Genomic DNA, 26,973 nt, shown 5'->3' with positions numbered 1-26,973 from the left:
ATGACATGGACAAATTACTCAAAGCATGATTTTAATTAATAAGGTAAAATGAATAATAATTTTTACCATTAAAACCATTGAATAAGTAACCTAAATTTTATTATTTTTATTTTAATTAATTTATTTATTTTCATGGTGACATCGATTAACGAAATCCATTAAGTTTCAGTTGTACATTTTAACAGTAATAAGGCATATATATATTTACATTATGTTCACCTTCCATAGTTAGATTTCTTTCTGTCGCCACATATTTGACCCCTTTTACCCATCTCCCTCCCCCCTCCCCGCTCCCTTCTACCCTCTGGTAACCACTAGTCTATTGTCCATGTCCATGAGTCTCTGTTTGTCTTGTTCATTTGTAACCTAGCTTTTTAAAATATACCAAAAAAAAAAAAAAGTAAAGCAATGTAAATAACAAGATAAAGCTGCTAAAAATAGTCTTTTTCAGAGTCAGTCTATTTAAGACCAGTCCAGAACAGTTGATAATATAGCATATAATATAATAAAGTCCTTCTTCTGCAAATGAATTAAATATAAGGCGAAGCACAGATTACGGTATTTAAGTACACTAATATTTATGAGTTACACCATTGTTTCCCTCACAACCATACTTTAACATTAATGAAGCAATTTAATTTAATATTCAAAACCTGTCATTTGTTATAACCCTATTCCAATAAAAAGTCCCATACCCAAATATACTGAGTACAAAGATGCTTCATTTTTCTTCTAACATATGATACATTTTAATTTAAATAAAGTTGGTGTTACTTATATTTCATCTGAAACCAGGAACACATAAAGTGAACAATACCAGCAGGAAACAATCCAGAAGGAGTGGACTTCTCAGATTTTTCTTGATCTGAAAGATCCTTTACTTGTATTTACCCACACCTCTAAAACAGTCACATGCCACATAACATTTCGGTCAATGAGAGACTGCACTTGAGGCAGTGGTCTTATAAGACTACAATGGAGTTGAAAAACTACCGCTTAGTGATGTCCTAGAATAAAGAATTTTTATTTTGTGCCATCTCAGCCTATCTATAACAATATTATCAACTGGAAGTGTGTCAGGGAGCTCACCTGGGCTCATCCCATAGATGTCTTTTCTTTCTAAACCAGAATAAGCACTAGACTGTCCTTTGTGATTCTTATTATGGTTGCAAAACACTCTTTAGAGATAATCAGTACAAAATTTTGAATAGAAAAAGAATTTATTACTTATAGGCCCTGGAGCATACAAGACAGGTGGGGTGTGTGTGTGTGTGTGTGTGTTGAGGGAAAGGGGGTGGCATGAAGCAAGGTCACTGGTAGAGACAGCCCCTGTGCTCAGTGCCTGGGCTTCTCCTTTTACTGAGGTCAAAGGTGGGGCCTAGGGTTTCAGGAGGTCACTCTCCATTTGTAAATTTAAAACAGAAGAGTGGGAAATTTAAAGTGAGGGCAGAGAAAAAACAAAACAAAACAACAACAACAAAAACAGGTAGCCCGTTACTGAAATCAACCAGGGTCTCTAAAACAAAGGAGCCTGGTGTGGTGGTGATGGAGAGGTGACTTGGTTCTTTATCTAGTCTGAACTGGCTATGCTTTTGAGTTAGCCAGCTTTGAAGTGGATGCCTTGGAAATTAAAATTTAAGTCAGATGCTTGCATAACAAAAAGAAAAGCCAAGTGTCAGGGCTTACACTATAATTACTCAGGTGTTTCTGTGATGCTGGTGTAAACAAACCTACTGGGCTGCCAGTCATATCAAAGTATAACTCATACAGGAACGATGGTAGGCTATATGAGCTAAGTTTGTATAAGTGCACTGTACGACATTCGAACAATGTTGAGATTGTGTTAACGATGCATTTCTCAGAACATATCCCCGTCATAAGAGGCACATGACTAATTAAGATAATAGTTACAGTCTCTCGTTATTGGAGTTGTATCAGTTTCTCACTTCTCTTCTTGAGAATCAATAGGCATGAAAAACTCATCACTTGATCAGTATAAAGACAAATACCAAAAATCAGAAATCTCATGACAGAGTAAACTGGGATTATTAATCAGGCATTTGTCCTGAACATCTCTGAATTTTAAGCCATTTTTGATCAACCCTGGAATATCTAAGTTCTTCTATAGAAGAAATGAATTTCTACAAATGCTTAAAAGCCAGTTGTGGAAACAAGTAGCCAGAGGAAAGGTCAAATACACTCAATCATGAAAAGAAATAGTATAAAATGAATCTCGTTTTTGAGCCAAGTACTTAAACAAACACTATGTACATGCAATCTCCAACAATTGTCCAACATATGGACAATTGGCTTGGAAAGGTTAAGCAAATTCTCTAATCTTACCCATAGGTAGGATTCAAGTACAGGTGTTCTCAAATCCAAATAGAAGTTTCTTTCCACTATAATTGTCACAGTTAAGTAAATCTCAACTAGTGCAAATTCTCTCTAAATTCACTTATTTTGAAATTATATTATTGCTAGAAATTACAAAATTTTCCAAGAATCACATCATTTCAAAGTCGGTGGATGGAGTCAATTGCACACTATGTTTGCGCTATTTAACAAATATATGTGCCATCTTCCATCAGGATCGGTTTTGAATTATTTCAGTTTGAAATTATAGCACGTCTTCAGAAATATAGAGCTCTTATAGAATAGAACATGACTAACCCATATATCATGCTGTTTCAACTATTTTATTAAAAAAAAAGTTTCTAAAAGTCACTTGTACAGTCTATGGCTATGCTACCCTGAACATGCCCAATCTTGTCTGATCTCAGAAGCTAAGCAGGGTCGGGCCTGGTTACTACTTGGATGGGAAACCACCTAGGAATACGAGGTGCTGTAAGCTATAAAATAATAAATAAATAAACAAACAAACAAATATAAATAAATAAAAATCACTTGTGCTCATGTATAAATAAATATTTTTAAAAAGTAACAAGAGAATGAATGCTTGTGGATAGGCAGAACCTTATACATTCTAAATTAGTTAAAATTTGTTTGTGTTATATCTAAAAATAAATTTTATTTTTAAAAATTTATTAAATCACCCTCTACACTTTTTGATGTTATACTAATATGAACAAAGGGATGAGCAGGATATATAATATTGTATGTAATGTATAATCTCAGCTAAGCCAATAAAGCATTAAAAAAAAAAGAAGACTGAAAGGAAATGCTCTAAATTTTAAGTGTCTAAATTATGTGGTTTAGGGGAATTTTCACTGCCTTCCTACTTACTGAAGGACATAGAAATCATGATTAAAATCAAACTTTTAAATGTGCTTCTTAATGAATGCTCATATATGAATCAATGCTGTCTTTATCATTTGCAAATGTTGAGGTTCACTATAAATACAGTCTAAATATATTTATTCAAAATATCAGTAAAAACCATAACTAATTAAATTACTCTTATCATAACACATACAATATTGACATTTGAAATAAAAAATCTTTAAAAATTGGTGAAAATATGTTTATTAGGATGTATTTATAGTGATCTTGGCATGCACTCCTCAAACTTAGAAAGTTAAGGTGGAAATGTGATATCTGTGCCAAATTCCTTCAAAAATGTTACACACTCTAATACAGTGGACATGACAAGCCTGAAATGTTGAAAGGAAGCCATTTGAATTATCTGAGCACACACAAAAAAAGACATCTGGAAAATTACCTAACAACTGAAACATCCTATTCACATTTTTTCTGGAATCTCATAATGCTGAAAGGATGTTCTGCAGGTCCTGAGTTTACACTAATTTGCAAGCTTTTGAAAAAGTATAACAATTTCAAAGAATATGTACTATTTTGTGGGGGTGTCACTAGTGAAATATAATTTTAACAGAAGAAAAATAATCTTAACCTTAATTTTGTTACTTTTGTGTTACAATTGCTATTATATCATTAATATTTAGTGTCATATTAAGATGCATTTAGAGATAATAGCAGGAAACAAGGGTCACAGTTCATTCTTTGTTCTGGTCTCTAAGGCTACCAAGCATGGAATAAGCTAAATAAGGCAACCTAACTCCTTTTAGAACATTTCTGCAAGGAAAAAATGACAGTTCATATCAGCCAGTGTGCTTCTGCTAATGGCTTTCAGATTTTCACTTCAGGAAGCTGGAGTCATGGTGTTTTCTGTGGAACACCCACACCTTCATGACTTTCTGCTCTTCCTTCTCTAATGGTGCACCACTGACCACCAGTGTGCAGTTCAGGGCCTACTCTTTAAAGCTGACCCTGTAACAGTCGTAACTAGGACCTGCAATAACTTGATCTTAACTATCACCACCATTTCCTCTCCCACAGGCCTACTACCTCTTTTCTCCTGATGTTCCTTTTTCCTTAACCAAAAAACTATTACACATGATTTGGAAGCCCGTAGTGCTTTACTCATTAAGGTAGCTTCTGTTACCTGACCATACCAGCAGGCATCAAACTATTACTACTCAAGATCCTGTATGTTACTATAGTGAATTATAGTAGATGGACACATTCCTATCCCTCTTTTGATGATAATCTCACCTTTTGGGAATATTTTTCCAACTTTGTTTTCCTAATGGGGCTGATAAACAAATTCACCCCTGGAAATAGCAGTAGGATATGAATTAGCCTGGGCTAATGATGTCTCCCTACTCTCATAGACCTGTTCATATTTTTTCTCTTGTTTTAGGTTTTGCAAGAGTTGTGATCACTAGAGTTACTGAGATTACTCTCAACCAAACATACATCCAACATTCAACAACCAGTCTAAATATAGGAATCGACCTTCACTTCAGGACCATGACATTTACTACCCAAAAAGTCTGATCCTCTCCACCGCCACCTCTTGCACAAATTCTCATATTCACTCTACCTGTTGTTATGAAAGAGCAATTTGTGTGTGTGTGTGTGTGTGTGTGTGTGTGTGTATTTCTTTTGCCACTTTTAAAATATTAGTGACTATTCTGTTGGAACTGCGGGTCTCTAATAGCAGTTAGTCTTACGAATTAACAGCTGCCTATATAATATGATCTGAGGTGCAGAAAGTCCCCAACTATCGGGCTCAATCCAGGTAACACAGACTAATTATTTTACTAAAGATCCATTTCTATATGTTAAGCAGCATTTTTAAGGGCTTTATTTTTAATATAAGTTTTATAAGTGAGTCTAAAACATCATGTTTTGTTTCTAGGATTTCTGATTGGTTTTATCAAATTGTTTCATGGTATTAGCGAGATCATGAAAGCTTTGAAGAAACAGAGGGTTGTCCAGAAAGATAACGAATACAACAAACATGCTTTTTAGTCCACAATTGTGCCCTCGGCTTGTGTCCAGGATAGGCTTAGTATATACGCTGCAACCTAGGAAGTGTTGGACCTAAAACATGGGTCACATTCCAGAAGGCCCTCTGGTCCAGTGAGAATATCAGTACAAATCAGAATCCCATACAGGTGTATAACTTAAATATAAAACAGAACCTGAGAGATGTCTATAGAGATTTGAAATACTAGAGAGTACAAGCCATGAGACTAATACAAATGCAGAACTACAAAATAGTACAGAAATAGAGTGAACAAATCTGGTAAGCCAGGAATTATCTTGGAATAATTAATCTTGATTTATCCAATGGATGAAAATCAGTAAAAAAAATAGGTCTGCTATATTCTTTTTGGCATTTATCAAAATAGAAAGTTAAAGATGAGAGCTGTACTGTAACTCATGTATTAGCTGTCCATGCATTATTTTACCTTATTTCTCAAATAAAACAATAAAAAAATCAAAGGACATGTGGAAAAAACTAATCAATATAGTGTCAGATACTTTTTATTTTTGTGGTTTGTCATAAGAAAACAGGATTAAGAATCTGTAAACTTATGTAAATGAATTAGTGAATTATTTCTCCATTTGATTTTTCTCTTTAAATAGAGAAAAATGTTGGAAAGTAATAACTAAGAAATTTTAGACTAAGAGTAAATTTCAAATCACTTTGATTCCTATAAAGAGATACCTCCTCCAGGTCATTTTTGATAAACATATAACCAAAAATTATAAAATATATCTTTAATCCTATAAAAATAATTTTAATAACTGAACTAGGTATGAAGCTTCTCTATTCGTTTAAGAGCAAAAGGGAGCTTTTTTTTTTTCAGATACTACTACAAGAATACATTAATTAAAATCATAAATTGATTTTTCAAGCAAGATAATAAATCTAAACTACTTTAAAATTAATGTTTTATATTTTAATACAAAAATATTATCTATTTAGTTACATCCCAGTTATTGTAGCTACTTTAAAATTAATCAAAACAGTGCTTCCAGAGCAAAATCATTATACAAAATTGTACTGGATCAAGTGCTCAAATAAAATAATATATAAATTATTTCAGTAAAATGTTTTATTTAATTACCTAACATACCAAGAAATTCAGACACAATTTTTAGAGGTCATTTTAATATATTGTAAATGCGCTTAGTCTTTAAGGACAATTATACCGATACTCATTTACATCAAACCTTCCTGTTAATGGAAAGAATTATATCTTGAAATCCATACTCTCTCATGTTTTATTAAATATAATGAGATCATTAAATATTAAATACTTCCTTCAGTAGAATATTGTCAGAATATACACTATTCAGTGAATTAAGTACTGTACTTCAATATTCATCAATTGTCTTCAAAAGAATCTGTAATTCTATTAAATTTTATTGAGTTTATTTCTCTTATTTTTAAATGACCAGATGCTCTTCTTTTACCACTCTTTTAATATATATTGTTTCTTTATAAACAAGTAGGTAGAAAAATGATAAATGGGTTAGAGAAGGAAAAAATCATAATAAAATTAACAGAATCCTTACCATGTGACATGTAGTAAGGATATTTTTAACTTAGCATAGTATGAAGTAAAAAAAAACAAAACAACAACAAACAAACAAACAAACAAAAACATTATTTCAGTTAAGTCTCAAATTAACGCTATGAGGTAGACAGTCCTATTAAAGCCAACTTCACAGCTATACAGCTAAAGAAACTAAGATGTATACACAAAACCACATGTAATTTAGTGGGAAACAGCACAGGTTATTTAGAGTTTCAATTTTGACTAAAATCTGGAAATTGACAACCACTAGTTTTTATGATATACATGCTAAATAAGTATTTGTTCACACGTCTATGAAAATAAACAAATCATCTAACCATTGACGACAGATAATTATCACACAAAAGCAACTAGCTTCAAAACTGTTTGCAGAATATATTCATTTTAATTATCATTGTTAATGACTTACCTACATAAGTAACTACATATTTTTAAGTGTTAACCTGATAATCCAGTAGAAAACTAATACAGATTTAAAATCAACTATAATGAAAACTGTCCCAAAGGGCAAGCCAATTGAAATCTAGGTGAAAACTTTATGGAATAGTTTGACCAACCTTGTTTCATATTATAAAGTATAAATTACTTTTTTTTAAATATGCTGCTATTTAACACAGAAATAACTAAATGTTAAAGCAACAAGAGACTTCAGATCTGCTATTATATATCTACTTCTTTTTCATATGAAGAAAAAACTACATTTAGCCTCCAAGCTTGCATGGGTAGCAAAGCAGAAAGGGAATTCTGAATTCACCATGAACGGCACCTTAACCAAGACGCTCTACTGCCTCAACTTTGTCTTTTGTTCTTGTCTATATATCCAAACCTATGTAGAACATAGGTGTTCAATACATATTTTCTAAATTTATAATATATTTTTAAATTAAGTATTAGAAATACAGCAGTTTAAGCAGAGAATAATGAAGGGCAGTAGATGAAGATCTCAACTAATTAGCCCATTATTTAACTTAAGGAAAGAACTTATAGGTAATATAGGATTTTAAGATTGAATTTAAAGATATGAGAGAGAATAAAAATTGTATAACCAAATTGTTTGAATCTTACTAAAAGGTTGAATAGGAATCATATACTCAATCTAATTCGGTTAAACATAAGTTTGACTGAGAATGGTAGATAGATAAAGAAGATAAAAACTAAAGAAAAAAAAGTAGGTGTTCAAAGTTGGCAAATAATAGTTCCAAAGCAAAGGAACCTAAGATAAACTATATAATAATATTATATGATCCTAAAATATAATTAAAGTGAAAAGAGATTTAAATTTATATAATGGCAAAAAATTTTACTGTATGTTGGGACTATGCTAGGTATTAGGAATAGAGCAATGACTAAAACAGCTAAAAACCTTGATCCTCAATGAGGTTATAAAGTTTCTATAACTAGGAAGTTACAAAAACAATATAGGTGAGTATTGGCTAGATTTCGGCTTAAGGGATGTGATCAGGAATACTGTAAAGGAAAAGGAAATAGAAGTAGTAGATAAAAGATATACCATGGAGGCTGGTACCATATCAAAGGATACTAAGCTCTGGCATATAACTAAAATATCCTTTAAGAGAAGAAAAAAATCCTCTCTCCATATTTTCCAGAGACTCTGAAACAGGCAGGCAGAAGATGCAAAAGCAGTATCGAGCCTGTTTCTGGCTTTGCAGTGGTAAATAAGCGGATGGGGAGCATGGATGAATCACAGAAAGCAACTCAGGTGTTCTCTCCCTCTCTCCCTCTCTCTCTCTCTCCCTCTCTGCATTTCCTCTACCCCATCCACGGCTGTGGCCACAGCTCCAAATCAGGACCCTCCCTGAAAATAGAAATAATTCCCATCCCTCTACCCCCAGATAAGGGCTGTGATTAGTGAATTTATGACAGCACATATACGCCTGCAGGGGGAGAACTGGGCTCATTTATCCTTATCAGTTCCACCAATTAGGAAAACAGATGCATCACAGAACAGTTGTGGTACATTACTAGATGGCAAGGCACTGCATGGTCTAGGGAGCTGGGAAGACAGCTGGGCTAGGCATAAACAAATATGAGTTACTGACTGCTTGGAAAGTTCTATATACACCATAACTTTTAATAAACACACATTAATAATCACAGTTAATACTACTGTGGTTACATGGCCACACAATCAGGGCAGATTAGCCAATTTCAATTCAATTCACATCACTTAATGAATGAAGGTCTATCAAGTTGAGTAGATTATGTAACAGAAAAAGGGGAAATCTGAATAGCTAGACTTTTGAAGGTCTGTCATCTGATGGGCAAGACATTCGCATCAATAATACGAAGACGAAGGTGACAAAGTATACTGAGTCTGATAGAAGAGGAATTCAGGGTGTCAGAGATAATTTCTTGAAAGAGAATTGGAGCTGAACTTTAATTCTCCTTCACAGCTAGTAGGGGGTAAAAATCCTTTATATTCAGCAGTTTACCTTGCATTACACAGAATAGCGGAGACTAGCAGTTTAAAATGGCATCTGGCTAGCAGAGCTGTGTAGTGTCTTTCAAATTCCCAGTACAAACATTAAAAGAAGACACCACAAAAATAGTCAGCCAAGCTATGCATGCACATACCCATTGCTAGAATTAAGGAAGATAGTGCTACTCCATGCAAATGGATTCTAATGCATCTGAAATTCAAATGCAGTTAGCAACCCAAACACACCCTTCGTAAAGTGGGCAGGAAGTCCACTTTAAGTTAATTTTTCTCTTAATTTCTGCTCTCCAACTTAGAAACACAAGGTCCATTCCAAATAGAAAATCAGAAGCACCTTTCTATCCTATAGGTGTACCTATTTGGCACACTATTAATACTTTTCCTTGCTACATTCGAGAATTGTAGTCCCCATAATGGAAGTGGAAGATGAAGTAGGACTACTGTCCTGTATTTAGAGAAACATACTCCCCACAAATTATATCCTGTGGGCAGGTACATAAAAGAATCAATCACTAAATCAATTACAAAAGAAAAACTAAAACAAAATTAATAATTCTTCAGGTTACAAATGACTGATAAAATCTGAATAAGTATCTTGCAGAAAAAAGTTAATACCAAGTAAAAAAGTTAAAATCAAGTTCATTGAAAATGGAATAAATATTGCTATTTGATAATTCATTATCCTTCAATTCAACCTAGTATTCTCTCAATCTCCATGTTAAATATCTTTTTTTTTTTTTTTTAACCCAGTGTCCCCTTCTTTGAAATTAGGCATTGGTAGTTGTCTGATGGAGTTTATTCAGAGGCTTTCAGAAATGCTTACTCAGCAGCAACTGGTTATGCCAAAAGAGAGCTGTCTCCACTAATGGGGTCAGCTAAGACATGGGCCACTTAAAAAATATGAAATCATAGTCTGAATTTAAAGCAGTCAATATGAACAAGATCTCTTCTTAGGTTAGATTAGAATCTTTTAATTTCATTGAAGGTACATCACTTACTGATGCATTAACTAAAGTACATCCAATTTAGACCCACTAGCAATTATCAGGTCAGCACGGCTATTAAAATAACTCCTTTTATTAAAGAGCAAAAGATGTTACAGAATAGTTTGCTTTTAGTGACATTATGGCTCACTTCCTATACATGTGGAATAGTGAAGTATGTCAAAATATCTTAAATCGAATATATGTAATAATTTTGTAGCACAGAAGCAAATATCAATGAACACACATTTTTCTTCTCCACTCATTCTAATTATTATTAGTGAGCCATAATTAAAAATCAATTTCTAGAGTGATTCATATCTATATGACAGAGTATAAACTAAAATTTTGTATATTCTATTAGCTCACCTTAATAAAAATTATATAATTAAAAAACTTGTGCTATTACCTAAAAGTTTTAATCAACTTCATTTTGACTCAAATTTTATAAGTCTGATTGATAAAGAATTAAAATATTTGCTGACTAGAATTGCCCATGCCTTTGAATATGTTAACTTCAATTATTGATTTATAAATATGATATAGTTCACAAGGCTATAAAAATTATCAGTTGAATATTAAAATATTATACCTATATGCACATACACAGATCTAGAAAAATTTAGAACTTGAGCTTTAGATATTAGAATTATATAATTAAATCAAAAACTGATTACACTTAGAACAATAATTCCTGAGGTCAAAGCATGAATCCACATGAACAAAACTCCAAATCTGTTTCTTTTTATTTCTTTTTGTTGCCTTCTCTGATGTCTATAGCTATAGAACTGAATTCACAATTGTACTACCTATTAAACTTAACTATTAGAAACACTCTCTTATAAAGCTCTGGGCACCAAATATGGCTTATTCTCAAGATTACTTTGAGTTCCACATGCAATGATTAGTACATTTTCTCACCTGTTAATTTTTGGCATGTGAAAGGCATATTGTCGTATTAAAACGTGTGTGCTTTGGAAATGCTGCAAGTTCAATGGAAATAGGCCTTGAGAGTGGGTAGGATGGGTAGCAGTAAGTAGCTAGCATTAGAGGCCAGAATGGGAATGCTTTTTATGTCATACTCAGTAGTTTGTGCTTTAATTAGTGTTGAAAAGAAAGCCTGTAGTGAACTTTATATAGAAGTAAAATGTAACCAGACTTTTTTTTTTTCTGTTTTTTAGGAATATAACCCTAGAGATGGTGTGGAGGATCAGAGAGAGTAGGGGCAGACTGATAAGAGAATGTAGCAATAGTATAGACGAAAGGCCACAAGAATCCACACAAGGTTCTGGCAGTGGAGGTGAAGAGGAAAGACCATACGCAGGGATTGTGGACTAAGTTAAAGTGGGAAGTCAGAGAGATGGAGAAGTTAAGAATTGCATCAGAGCTTTTGAGCAAAGACTTTTGGGTGCTATAATGGCATTAACTGAGAAAGGGAATTCTAGAGATGCAGAGGACTGGGAGGGGTGGTTGAATGGAGAAGCTGATGAGTTCATTCTTTGGACCTGTTACATTTTTACATGCCTAGACATCTTCTGGTAAAGATATCCAGGAGGCAGTTAAAAATAAAGGGTTCTAACATGAGAAAGAGTTCAGGCCTGGATAGCTAGATTTGTTGGATTACTCAGCACTGCCTCTCAGGCTCTTGTTTGTGCCTCATTAAAATAAGTCAATCAATATATTATTTAAGTAGATTTTTAACATTTTTTTTTTTCTTTTCGATCTGCATTCTTAACATCAAATTGTAAAGAGAAGTCAAGGAAGTGACTGTAAAAGGCAAGCATAATACACAATTAGGAGAAAGAAAAGCTCAAAAATATTTGCAGAATTCTGTTCTCTGGTATGACAAAGTGCCAATGATATGTGGCTGAGACATTGGGAAAAGGTTAAATTATTTTTATCATTTTCCACAAAAACAGGCATAGTATATTATAGGAAGGTTCCTAACCAGACTGGTAAAAAGAATTTTCCAGATGCCTATAAAGCTTATATGTGTCACAAAACATTTTTCTGAAGATGCTAAATACATTATGTTACTTACTCTAAGGTCAAAATTTAAAATATAATGTTTAAATGCCTATCCTAAGTAAAAAAGTTAGATAATGACTATATTCACTGAAATATGTCTAAGTGAACTGATTTCTCAAATTGTAAGGCTGGGAGCCAGCATGTGTTAGACTCTGACCTAGGCACAGGAGACTCAAAGATCTTCACATTGCAGGAAGTCACAGTCTCCTTCTCCTGGAAATACATCATTCAGTCTGATCTCTGGGGAAAAATATTGCCTTACATCCATTTAAAAATATCCTTTCAATTATTGACAAACAAAATAAATTCGTAGTGCTTCATTAATAGCAGGTGGTCATTAATGACAATGCAGGAAGTATTAGTAAAAATAGAAAGTCCAGAGAAGAGTTAAAATTTGGGGCCGTTTTTTTCCTATAAAAATAATTTTAGAAGGTTGATAATTTCACCTATGTATAGCACATTCTCTGGATATTTTGACATTCAGAGAACACATTTTTTCTAGCTCATCTTCATACAGCTAAAAATATTTATATTATCTAAATGCCCAAACTGTGTTATATATTGAAATTGCAAGGATGAAAAATAAAAATCATAATGCAATGCAAAGGCTAATGTTTGACAGAAAACTCTTCTGGCTACTATGTCTGAGTTGACAAGTTAAAAGGAAAAATAATATGGATTAAATGTCTTTACATCCTAGCAGGTGTCTAGTCATCAATAATATTCACTGAAGGCCATTGTGTGCAGAGCACTTCTCCTCATTTCCTAATTCCCTGCTTGGCTCTCAGCAGAAAGAAAGGAAGGTAGACAACAATTTCTGACACCTCTAAGAACTTTGCACAGAAAAAAGGTTTCCTACCAATGTGCAAGTATTATTTCATCAACATTCTCTTAAAAGTTATCCATTGGATTTCTCATAAAATTTGTTTTATTTGAAACTGACTTCTGTATAATTCTAAGTATAAAAGTAAAATTTCAAAAGACTACACAGAAATAAGAAAATCTGTATTTTCAATGAACAAAAAATGGATGTAGATAGCTCTCCAAGAGAAGTAACAAACTGATTTTATAAGAATTCTTTCTTTTTTTTTATCATGACAAAGATTAGAAGATGTGATCTCTAAAATATTTGGTGCAGAATAAGAAACTGATGAAAGACATCTAAATGTTCATTTTAGTGGCCTTACTAGATATAGCACAAAAAAAAGTTCATTAGAAAATCAAATATAATGCTTTAATAGTCAAATAGACTATATGGAAATTTAACCCTTTCATTTCGAAAGAGTTACCATAAAGAACTGTCTTCACTAAAGTGACATTTTTAAAAATTGTATGCTTTGTAATTTTTATATATGTTTCAGTTTTATGTTTTAGTGCTTGACACACTTTCTGTGCTGAATAATTAATCTATCGTATGTTAACAGAGATAAGTAATTTCGTATTGTCTATTAAGAAATTATTTTCATATCTTCAGATTAGTATTATTTTTTAAATCCCAGCTCAAGCCCTGAAGAATTATTTAAAAGAACAAAATTATTGCATGATATATGTGTGTGTGTGTGTGTGTGTGTGTGTGTGTGTGTGTGTGTATATATAGAGAGAGAGAGAGAGAGCGCTCACATATATAACCAAGGTAATGTAATCACAAATCCTAATCTCTTTCTCAGTACAAACCCAAACTCTTTGCCTTTTCTATAATACTAACTTAATTAAAAATGGCGTGTCTGTTTGTATTATAATAAAAACCTAAAAATACAATTTGTTTCTATACTTGGTAGAAATATCCATCCTAGATTTTTAGCTTTATAGCCAGATATTTAGCTCAAATTGATACAAACTATCTGCATAAATCATCATAAAAAATAGTTGTGTTTAAAAAACTAATTTTAAGCTGGGGGGGTCTATATTAATTTTGAAAATGAATGGTATTTTATGGCTACATCCAGAAGCACACACAAATATTTCATTTAGTAAAAAAAGTTGGCCAATATGCATATTCTGTGACCTTGAAAATGATGAATTCTAAAAAGAATTATTTTCTCACTAAGAAAGTGTCCTTTTAGTGAAACATCAGGACAAACAAATCCACACTATTCTTATTCAACTAAGTCTATGAGAGAAAGGAGATATCAAATCTTATCCCAAATGTGTGCAATGCATGTCAGTTACAAAGCTCCAGGATGGCCATTTAAAATCTTAATTCGATTTTTTAAATGACACATTTTAAAAGTTGTGGATTTTCTGTAAACCTTGCTTAAAACAGGAGTTATATGAAACAATGGGAGTAGGGTTTCCCTCTTGGTTGAAAATAATGCCTTCCACTAAAATATAATTGTACTGAAAATCAGAAAAGCAAGAGAATGTGATCACCCCACAGACCTTGGCAACGGCTCCCACTTGGGTAGTGTGATTTTTGGCTATGTTCATAATTGATTTCCTTTAGCTTATGAAATCCATCTGTAAAGAATCAGGTGACTCTTCCAGAAATATATTTAATATTATCAATGAAGAAAGAGACTCTGCAATACATTCTTATTTACTTGGAAGAAAGGAAGGAAGAAGGGAGGAAGAAAGGAAGGGAGAGAAAAATAGGCAAGTAGAAGCTGTCTCTACGCAAATAGAGGAGTGCTCTTTAAGTTGTCTCTATAGCTGTAGAGTATCCAAAATGCAAGTTATTTTGCTTTAAAGTATGTCGCTATTAAAACGTTTTATGACCACTTCTCTCAATACTTAAAGATTTATAAACAGCTATATAATACATTACAGTCTCTTTCTGCTTCCTTCTATATTCCTTTCTCTAGTGCTTCTGCCCCAAACAACCTTAGCTTCTGAAATGAAAGAATATAATGTTATATCCTTTTTAAATGTTCTGTGATTATTTTCAGCATTCTCCAACCTTTCTTTTTAGGTAGCCTTTTCTTTTAATTCCGATAATACCCTATTAAAATGTTTTAGCAAAAAATATTAAGCAATGTATATCCAAAATTCTAAGGACCTAATGCAAACATTGGATTAAATGTTTGTTTGTTTGTTTGTTTGTTTGTTTTTCTCTCAAAATGTCTTTAGATTTTATGAAGTGCCCATAATTTTCTGGACATGATACCAGGCATGTTACTATGTTAACTAATTAACCTTCACAATACCCTGTGATACAGAGACTAGAATTCTCATTGTTCAGGTTAAATACCTTACACTCAAAGAGGTAAAAACACTTGCTCAAAGTTATGCAGAAAACAAGATCAGAGATCAGGCCTGTGTAATTTCAAAGACAGCATATCCACACTCTGCACCTATAACCTGTGGTTACATGTCTTTAGCTGCAGATACCAATACAACATAAAAGAGTAGATGATGATGATGATGAATACTAGGAATCCCAAAATGGTTACTTTTCAAAATGTGACTAAATAGATTTAAGAACATGTACATGTGCAAAAACTCTCATCTGTTTATATTTTGCTGTTGATAATAAATTAATTTGAAACCCATTAATAGGGTAAGCGAGAGGATCATCACCTTGAATTACATTTCCGAATTCTGTTCTTTCTGTGGCAATCATAAAACCAACAGGCTTAGCAATGGGCTGGGAAAAAAAAAAAAAAAGGAAAGGAAAAAGAATGTTCCCTGCAGCTGCAGCTGACTTTCTGGCAGACTCAGAAAGCAACTGTGTTGGCAGCTTAATCAGGCATCTGGGGCTGTCGGTGAATTAGTCTGAGTGCTGACCTTCTAGCTTGCCTATAAACACTTCGCATTTGCCTTGCTCCATAATGAAGGGAATTTAACTCTTTGTACGATTATGATTAGAGGCTATTATGAAATCCTCTCTAAATTAATCAATGCAACCTTTATTTAATGACATACTCACAAAGGATATAACAAGTGTTTGACTTTCTTAAGAGCAAATTCTATTCGATACAAGTGAAATTTTGAATTAGCTACAACTTGTGCAAACCGGTTTCATGAAGAGCTATCTCATGATTTGAGGCCCTTCAGTTCTCTTTACCTTTAAAAGGGTACACTTTTAAATCATCCAGTAAAGATGAAAAAGAAATGTATCAATCATTTTAGACACCAAGAAAGTATTTCACCATTCTCTATTTTAAACTCTAGTAGTCCTAGGTAGAAATGATTTCTTAATTATGTCTAAAGTACTCTTGGAGTAGTTTAAAGACATTATCTTTGTTTTGAGCCTTAATGAATTAAAAAAAAAAAAATGTTTATGGCACAGTGTAGAAGTACTTTCATTTATTGAAATCTGTTACTGGAATCTCCGAGGTTTTTTTTTTTTTTTGCTTCCTTTAAGGTCGACAATTTCTACAGTTTAAGTTTTTTCTTAGAAGTGTTTTTACAAAATGATTCCTCTACTATTCATGTCTCTCCTTACAGATAATAGAGTAAAAAGTCAGAAATGCAATGAATTATCTATTTATGTACGCACATTTTTAAAACAAATGGAATCATATAACAATCTGACTAATCGGTTATACACTTATATATCAGTAATATGCCAGTATATCAATAAATATATGTGTATATATACATAACACCAATACATTTTAAAGCACATGCATTGTATATCAGTAAAATTTTATAAAGACAACTAGTAATTTATTTCATCATTTTATAACACTTTTGTCTAATTAAAACTTTTCATTTATGAGAAAGACATAATCATATCCTAACTTTTGCTAAGTATATCCATTTATTTTAACTGCTGAATTGAAGTCAATCTTTAGTTTGAAAGGGACCTTGGAGATGATCCAAGTCTAACATCTTCTGAGTAACTGACCCCTAGAGAGATGAGCTGTTTCCCCAAGGGATGGAGAGACAGTAGCACAGTCATCATCAGAACTCTAACTCGATTCTACCCCTTGTCCTTTCTATTTACACTGTGCTATCTCTGAAATAAGATTTAAATAGATTATAAAAGAGATCACGCTTAAATCTAAAGTGCAGCAGAGCTTATTTTAAACTTTCATCCAATAATGCTGTAACAGGCTTCTTATGCAGAATTTCCCATATGGCCTATAATGATCTTTGATTTTATTTTTTTGTCACATAATGAAGTTATAAATCCATGACTTCAGAGAAATTTCTGATAAAGAATACACACACATGCACACACATCCAAAATTGTATAATAGCAATAATAAACAGCTAACATAGGAAATATATTAATATTTTGGAAAAATATTATTGTGGCATTTCAGCAAGTAAATACACTTGCTCTATTTTTTTTATTGTTTTCAATGAGCAACAGCAGTATTGTGCTTTATTTAAAGCCTAATGCAATAAACACAATTACAAATGTTCTCAAATAACAAAAAATCTATATGTCTAAAAAAAAAGACTTAAAGAACTACTGAATTGTAACTAATATTAAGTACGTATATTTTAAATACAAGTGTTAATTTAGTTTCTATTCACTGCAAGAAGTTGCTCAAAATGTCGTTTTTTATTTAAAAAAAAATCAAAAGCATCATGTTCATTCATGCACAAAAATTTATCAAACTGTGTTCCAGACAATATTCTAGAAGTAGAAGATAAAAACAATAAACAGTATTGCTGTACTCACAGAGTTTAGTGTTTATATAAACAAGTTAACAAGACAATGAGATAATTTCTGATAGTGACACTGTTTTAGATAATGTCAAAAGGACTACTTTCAATTATTAGCACATTTAGATTAATTTCTTGATGTTTATATTTGCAAATATACCTTTTCATTTCTAAATTCTTGTCACATTTCTCTAATTCACACTATATATTTTTGTTTGCTTAAGTGAAAGGAGAAGACAAACTTTTTTTCAAGCGCCTTTATTCTTTTTCTAAAGTTGTTATTTATTTTTAGAGTTTGGAAAGTGGCTCCCTAAAATGCCAAGATTTCACCAACTTTAAAGATTTTAATTTCAAACCAGCAATGTTCCCTTTGAAACACCTGCTGATTGACATATCAGTAATTAAATGCAATGACTGCTTTTGTAAGTTTTGTTTTGTTTTGTTTTGAAATCAATGTTTCATGAAAACAAATCAATGATTAAACTATTGCTGTTTTTAAGAATTGTTCTACTGTGTTGTTTTTCCCAGTTTCACCTCTGACCACTTGCAGCCAAAATAAGATACTTTTTGAAAAGTTGACAATTTGTAAATTACACAACCAGAATAAGAAGAGCTTCTCCTGGGACTTACCTGCGAAAGACAAGTACTTCCTAATTATTGTACTCTATCACTTATACTCATAATAATACCAAGATAGGAAGACTAGAGTACTAATTTTAAGACAAATTAGAACCTGAGACAATCAAACTAAATAGGGGAGATATATTTAGAAAGTTTTCAGTTTGTTATAAGTTATATATGACAGTATATTAAGTTTGTGGTTAGATATTTTCCCCCAAGGTTATTCATTGTGTTATTTTTGGTCATATGTGGGTTAGTATCCATTATACTTACATGATATAGTGTTTTTCATTTCCTGTGCTGTCCCATTACAATTAGGTCCTGAATATGCTGTACCAAAGATCATCTAAAATTTTTATTTAGTTCTATTCTAATTTTTATCACCATGCACGATATCTGTACCCACTGGGTCCATTAAAACTCGATTTATTGATAGCAACTATAATTTTATATCCAGCTTTATTTGGATATTCTATTTTTTATCAATTTAATAAAGAAAAATATATACTTAAAAGTACAAAAGATCTAGATCTATCCTCTCCATTATACTTTTGTTTTTATTCTCCTAATTATTATCAGTTTTTTTGCTTACTTTTTCACCTACCCTGCTATCAAACTGTGATCTCAAAAGAAATCCAGAAATCCCTTACTTATTCTTGTTGTTTTTCTTTAATCTACCTTTTAAAGTGAAAAACACCTTTAGATCCATGAGATATAAATCTTTCATCATTGATAAAATGTGGCAAGATGAAAAGAAACCTCTATAGAAATTTCCAAAGGAGCATTTGGAAAGATAAGATGAAACTCTTGGGAAAAAAATGACATGCCAAATCTATTTGCTGCCACTGATTACTAACAGTCAATGTTTTCTGCTACATCACCTAAGATTAATCTTCATCAAAAAAATGTGAAAAAAGCATCTTTTATTTTAATACTAGATCCCTAAGAAATAAATAATGACTGTAAGAAATTATGAAAAATACATAGACTATTTTCGTTGTTAATTCTGGAGACTTAGTCCAAAAAGAAAGCATATCGCTGGAGATGTGCTTTAGTCTCTTCCATTCTAATTTTACTTCTAAAATAATAAGCAGTCACCAGAGTTACAATATGTGTTGGTATTTTGACATTAAAGAAAGGAAATGAAATAACCTGTAGATATCTTATGTTCTGAAAAGAAATTAATTTTGAAATATATTCGTTCGTGATCCAAATATTTTTCGCCAAATATCATGCTTTTCTTGAAGTGTAGTATATTTTAAAAATAGGCTAACTAAAAAGCTTTGGTCTTGATGATTGTGTCATTTAACATTCCATAACATAAATCTAGTATCTAATATATTAAAGTTGAATGTTTTTTAATTAGTAGTGCTGCCAAAATGTCAACTTTCAAAAAGTAGATCATTCATTATCATACACATATTGCATATTTTTGAGCATAGTCACAAAAAATTATGAGTACCTTCCATAATTTATTTGTCTAGTCCAAGCTTTACTCTCATAAAGACAGTATCTAAAAACCAGAAAGTATTTTTGTAATACAAATAATTAATACCCAAAACATTTCCTATAATCTTAAAATTTTTAACTATTTATCATTAGGTTTCTCTACATTTTAGGATTATAGAGGTATAAAATGGGAGCTACCTGATCCTTCTTAGGAACAATTTTATTTGATAGAAAATGAAGGCATTTCTTATGAATGAATAATCCCAATTCTCTTATACAGTTCCCCATTCTGAACTCTTACTTGACAAATGTTTAACCACTGACATTCTTTCTAATACTTGGGACTTTCAATTTATTTCAGGAGGCCAGAAGGCCAGATGTGAGCAAAGAAGTTTAGCAGCACTTTAACTTAGGCTTATTAGTCTAGAACATGTTCATCTCAGAGATTATCTCAGTGCATCATAAGATGACATGCCATTGGCCATTCTGAAATTCTGTATCGATTCTATCTTCCACAGATAAGATTTGTGAGCTAACAGAAAACAGTTTTTTTACATAATATTCACTCTTCTATTAAGGAAAATGTTTTATAATGTAAATAGCAGCAAAGCAGATTTATTATATCAGAACTAAATAATATAATTATTTTGTCCCTATTCAAAATGATAGAATTGGTGGCACTTGGGTATAATAACTCTTTAAGTACTTCATCTTTGTTTTATATCTAGATTTTCATTAAAGAGTGAATTATGTGGTATATTCTTCTCCAAAATGTATTGTAAAGATATTAAACATAGCTTATAATTATATGTAACACAAGATGATTTTGACAGAAAAAAAATAAAATCCTTTTAAGTTTTCTCTTATCTGCATTCCTTAAACCTAAAGGTATCTGAAAGAAGCTGTATTTCTTACCAAAAAAATATACCTCAGAGATACTAGTGTACTAAAGATACATAAACAGTGGAATAACTTTGTTGTTATTTAGTTTGAAATAAGTCTGTTATTTTATTTCTGACTATTGTGTACCACCAAGATCATTGGAAGGCACAATTAACTAAATGACATCCTGAAACATGAAATTATTAACTAAGAGCCTAATCGAGGTCACTTTTCTTACAGTGAAATAAATTAAGCAAACAATTTCTTTCCAAGGAAAGATTTCTCATTTCTATTGTTTAAAGGATTAATTCAATTTTAGTATTTTAAATAGTAAAAATATGTTTTCTTTGAGATTACATATTTTGTAGCACTTTTATATTAAGTCAACTCGAACTGTACAAAAATTTCATCATTTTAAATTTTGACTCAATTAATAGTAAGAGTTTCAGCAAGCAAATAGCCAAGAACAAAGTTTTTAAAAACATATAATAACATAAATATCTGAAGATTTCAGAATTTAATATGCTGTCTTAAATGTCAAAGAAATGAGGGAAATTTATAAACTGTGACATATCTTAGTGCTTAGGAAGGTTTTTTTTTTTTAATGCTGTATGAAAATAGTGCTGAGATCAAAAATGCAAGATCAATATAAATTTACTTAATACAAAGAAATGCCACTAGGAGACCAAACCTGTATTTTATCTAATGCACCTATTGCATGAAAATGTTTACTGAACTGAGAACAGGACCAAAGAAGTCACTAAGACACAAAGATGACAGAACAGCACCACCTAGTTCCCTCTGTAAAAGTTTCCAAATATGTATGCATCTCTGCCTTACTTTGGAAAACTGAATACATTTTCAAAATAAATCATTTAGTGTAAAGCTGCACTCTGGCAAATTATAACTTGCAATATTTACTTGAATTGCTTTCATTTTAACATTTTTTTCCCAAAATAAAAAGGGAGCAAAATTAAAGATAATGATTTAACTAAGATTTTTCTAGCTGTGCATTGTAGCATTGTATGTCATCCAGATAATAAATCTCTAGAGTAACTATACATGCTAGCCTACCACCATTATGATTTCCAAAGTATGTTATTTATTTATTTTTTTTACCTTAACTACTACAAGATATATATCACCTATGCCAGGACAACCATTGACCAATAAATAATAATATTCAAAAATGTCATAGTATCTGTTAGAAATATAGCATCATTTGCATGCTAAAGTTATCAGTTAAAGTTAAATACTAAAAGAAATAATATAAAGACAGTGAAAATATTTGTGCTTTTTTCATATAATTTTGTGTTTTCTCTCTAACATTTTAAATAATCGTATATGAAATTTATTTTATTTTAAAGGTTTTTAAATGGTATTTTCATTTATTTTCCAGCCTTGTTTACCAGATGATTGCTATTTCAATAATATTCAGAGCTGACTGAGCATGAGGAAATAGTTCAGGAATAACATTTAATCGGCACTCTCAAAAAAGCCATATTACAGTAGTACAGGTTTTAATCAGGCACAATGTATTGTAATATAAGCAAGGGATGGAGTTTTAATAAATATGGCATTGTACAGAAGCATTGTTTCTAGATAGGACACTTTAAAAATGTTTTCCCTGAGGCACCAGCAGCTCTTTAAATGACTGTTGCTGGTAACATCAGAATTGCTCAAGCAGAACTTCAGCTCTAAAAAACTAAATATTGGTGCTTGTTACATAGAGCCTTCTCACGGACCTCTTCTCCCCTACATTCCCTCTGCTGACCTGGTCATCTACTGTTCTGGCTCACTGAGCCTTTATGAAATTAAATGAATCATCCTCTTGAACAAATCAGTTAGAATGGAGCATGCTTGAATATTTCTTGTTCACTTGTCAGCTTCTTTCAAGTTGTATTAATAAAAAAAAAAAAGAAAGAAAGAAACTGGCATCACACTGAGAATGTTTTCAGGATAAACGACTAGAGGACATAAGAACTCTTTAATCCAACTTTAAATAAAAAATCTTAAAAGCCAAGTGAGGTTTATAATATTGTTAAACCAGTGATTTCATATCTTTGCTGACATATCCACATTCTGTTGCTTTTGAAAAGGTATGTCATAAAAATGGAATTTTAATTCAGGAAAGAAAAGAAATAGGCCATTACATATTTTGATTGGTTTATTCTGTATTTTAGCCACTAGACTGAAAGCTCCATAAGGGCAGAAACTGTTTCCATCTTGTTCACTTGTATATTCACCATTTATAACACTGCTTCCAAATAGGTATTTGTTAAACAAAATGATTGCAAAAATGTACACAAACACATTAAATGCACAGAAAAACAAAACTGAAACACTTAATTCAGCCCACTCCCTAGTGATAAAAATGACTAAGAGAGCAACAATTTACTAATTTTCAAAGTTGATCGATGGATGTCATTTCATGAGAAAAAAATGCGTGACCCATATTCAGGCTGATGGTTACTGAATTCATTTATAAAACTCATTGACAGCAAAAGAAAGGTCTGAAATCGTACAGACGTGTATCAAAATAAAAATCTCTTTACATGTGTAAAAACTCTAAATACTGAATAATGCATGAGTAGCTACAAAAAAATTAAATTTTAGTAAAAGTTATTTTAAAAATACATAGGTCATGTTATGAAACATCTTTAAGTGGAGAGTGAAAAGAAAAATGCCATTTCTACGGTTTGCCATCATCCAGAAGATCTTTCTACAACACATCACCAAAGAATGAATGTGTGGCCAATCAACTTGCAGATGAAGAAACTAAGCTGCAAGAGAAATAGCTTGCTCAAAGTGTCTAAAATAGTTGCAAGGCTCAGATGAGAATTTAGGTCCCTTGATTCCTAATTCTCTGTCTTTCTGCTGCAGGACACATACAAAAATCAAACCCTGAATTAGTCTAATGGTATCACTTCCCTCTACAGAATAGAGAACTCTTACTACAAAATATAGGATACCTACCAGGCCAGCTTCACTACCAATTCCATACTAACTGTCGTTTGGTATGGCTACTGCTTTGCTCCACTCAAGAATCAGGGGTATCTATTACTGCCTCTTCCTCTACCACCAAGTCACTCTCACTCTTCATTTTGCTGAGGCAAAGGTCTTAAGAGGACATACCCCTAATGCCTGACCAAATTTACCATTATCTGATAGTAAGATCATTACTAAAAAGATAAAAAGGTTACTAGTCTTTCCAACCTGTCCACACCTGCCCATTAAACATGTTTGTTGTATTATAAAATGTACTTTTATGCTGTCATATCTTTCAAGAATAATCTCCTCTGCTTTGTTAGTAGTCTGTCCTTGTACAGTCAATAAAACTGGGCAAAGGAAAACAAAAATGTAAAGTAAATGTAACTTTAATGACTTCTATCGGACCTCTAAAAAACTTTAAACTTATTTCTTTACTAGTATCTTTATCTTAGTTATTCCATGGAATTGAAAAGATATGGACAACTGAAGTTTCACAACACTATTAGTCTTTCCTCACCCACAACATTTCTGCGTTAAAAGAGCGTGAGAGAGATAAAACTATCTCTTATAAATTTTACTTGACTTTAAAAATATATTTATAAATGTTGTTGAACACACAACTTATTTTCATGCTAGTTAGCATCAGATCTTTCTCTAAAGACAGTGTGTTTGGTACAATATTCTTTTAATGAATATTATGGGTATTGTTTTTAACATGGTGACTGAACAAGAATGTTGGTTTGAAATGCTTTAGCATTTAAAGTAATAGATAAAGGTCCGTCCTTCTTATATAAAACTGAAACTTCAATTTCTGAGTGGATAATTATGACTAAAAATGTTAGGAAATATGAAGATGTACTCTTCTTCACTCAAATACCATGTGGTTACACATAAAACATTAAAATATATCATTTCTAATTATAGATGTATAGGAATATCTTCAATATAATGAATAAAATTTAGTAGCATATTAAAATAATTTTTCATCAAAACAGTGTAATAGTCAACAAAAATTGCTTCCCAGACTATGTTCTTTTTTTATTTACTAGGCTCTGGAAAGTCGACCAGTAAGGGTCAAACTGAAGCCACATTAAAAAAGGAAGTTATTCTTCTGTGGCTGCTGTATCATACTGACACGTTCTAAAATAAAGCAAGATATTAAGTAATTACAGAGCTATGGGAGAATATAATTCTTAATATCAACTCCATAAAGTGGCAACAACCCTTAATCAACTGAACCCTCATCTACTTTGGATATTTATTTACTGAGTGTGTATTTCAACATCAGGATGACAGTGATTTCAGTACCTGGCATCTGGTACATCTTAAATTAGCCTAGTTAATAGTATCTTTTCCAACACCAAGAGTCATGAAACAGTCAAAAATCCAAAAGACATCAAGGAAATTGATTTTTAAATTTGAAGAAAAACTAAATGGCTTTTAAAGAAAGCTATATTTCACTGGTACTTTTTTAGAAGGAAGTATTCTAAAACACTTTATGTGCAAATAGAGTCACTACGAATAGTAAGTAGAAAGTCTTTTCTCCCTTGGTATTCAGATCCCAGTAACTATATTTAAATTCTCTTCAAAAGCAGTTAATATTCCCATCCAACCTCCCACTGTGTTTTAAAATGCAAAAATGGAAATAAATCAAATTCAGCCACAGCAAACATGTGTCCTCAATTACAAAAGTATGAGTAAGCATTGAAAACAAAACAATATTTAGGATTTTCTTTTAAACGACCTTTTAAATGAAACAGGTAGATCTCCCCAGTTAAACTGCGAAAAATATACGCTGAATCTGTACTTCAGGGACTCTCAGAGAACCTCTTTGCTCTACAGCCTGGCAATAACAAAAGCAGGTCACTCCACAGCGATAATCTGGCAGATCAAGGTCAGTTTGTAATTCCTCTTTGTTTATACATTTGTCCAGAAATACCAGCCACTCTAAGTAGAACAATAAGATGAGTTGGCTCCATGTTTACCCAAAGTCATCATCAGGAATATTTTTGAGGCTAACGCATACAGAAATCTTTAGTAAGTAGAAAAAAAGACAAGAGGTTACAATGCCCAGAGAAACTGGAGAGATTCAAAACTATGAGGCAAATGTTTTCAGTGCAAATTTGAGCTAACTACCCTAACTGAAAGCAACGATTCCATATGTTTGTAAAGTATGTCATTATTTAGAATTGTTTGCATTTCTCAGTATTCATTTTTGTCTTCTCTCTGTATATTACATGCAAATGAAAATTCATTGCAAATATTTATTCTGTTCTGAATATTGTATTGGCATTTTGGCAGTTTTAACATAAATACTTAAATATTATTTGGGTCCAATTAAAGAGATGTGTCAAGATTAAATGGATTGGAGTAGAACTAATCTATTATTGGAATGAAAACATTGAAAATAAGACACAGGCCAAACATTCGATTAGGCATTTGAAATAAAATGAAGGCTAAGACCCTGTACTCGAGGGGCTTATACTCCACTAGAGGAAACAGATAGATGAATATCTAACATTCCAAGTGCTATAAGAAAAATATACAAAGAGATTATACAAATATATACAAAGGTCATAGCATAAGAAAAGTAAAACGTTTAGTTCTCTCATGAACTAAGAAGATATAGGTGATTAAAATAATCAGTAAAGGGCAGATGACATTCTTTTGTCTACTAAATAAATTCATCAGATTCTGGTAAAAAAAATCTCATAATAAAAAATTCCTGTGAGTTTCTGGGCTCTAGGATTCTTTAAGCTACCATTAATAATAATACAGCTTCAAAATATTGTGCAAAATAACAAAATAAAAATTAGTTAAAAATTTTAGTATATCAAATTACGAAATGATTTTTATTGCAAACGTCATAAATAAAAGAAAAAAGCAGTTGTATTTACTAAACTCAAATTTTTCTTTTGATATAATACACAGAGGAATACAAACAAGTCAAAGGGTACAATTAATATAAGTACACTCTCAAAGTCATGCAATGTAGGAAAATATCCTCCTTATAAATAGTGACATGTACTTAAATGAGCCAATTCTTGTAGCTATCCCAATCCTATTTTAAAAAATATTTCTCTCTCTCCCTCCCTTCTTCTTCTTCTCTTCCTCCTCTTCTCCTCCTCCT

At 31.9% G+C, this 26,973-nt stretch overlaps 1 protein-coding gene and 1 pseudogene across 2 annotated transcripts in view; one reads left to right on the top strand and one right to left on the bottom strand.

The window, feature by feature from the left end:
• The window catches only part of CADM2 (cell adhesion molecule 2), a 974,765-nt gene that overhangs the window by 936,068 nt on the left and 11,724 nt on the right, over positions 1-26,973 (bottom strand). The gene's annotated exons all lie outside the window — the stretch shown is intronic.
• LOC112474503 lies at positions 2,733-2,851 on the top strand (annotated as a pseudogene).

The sequence above is a fragment of the Pteropus alecto genome, unplaced genomic scaffold (genome assembly GCF_000325575.1).
Source record: "Pteropus alecto unplaced genomic scaffold, ASM32557v1 scaffold239, whole genome shotgun sequence".
Lineage (NCBI taxonomy): Eukaryota > Metazoa > Chordata > Mammalia > Chiroptera > Pteropodidae > Pteropus > Pteropus alecto.
Note: the sequence above shows the minus strand (reverse complement) of the source record. Positions and strands in the feature narration are given on the sequence as shown.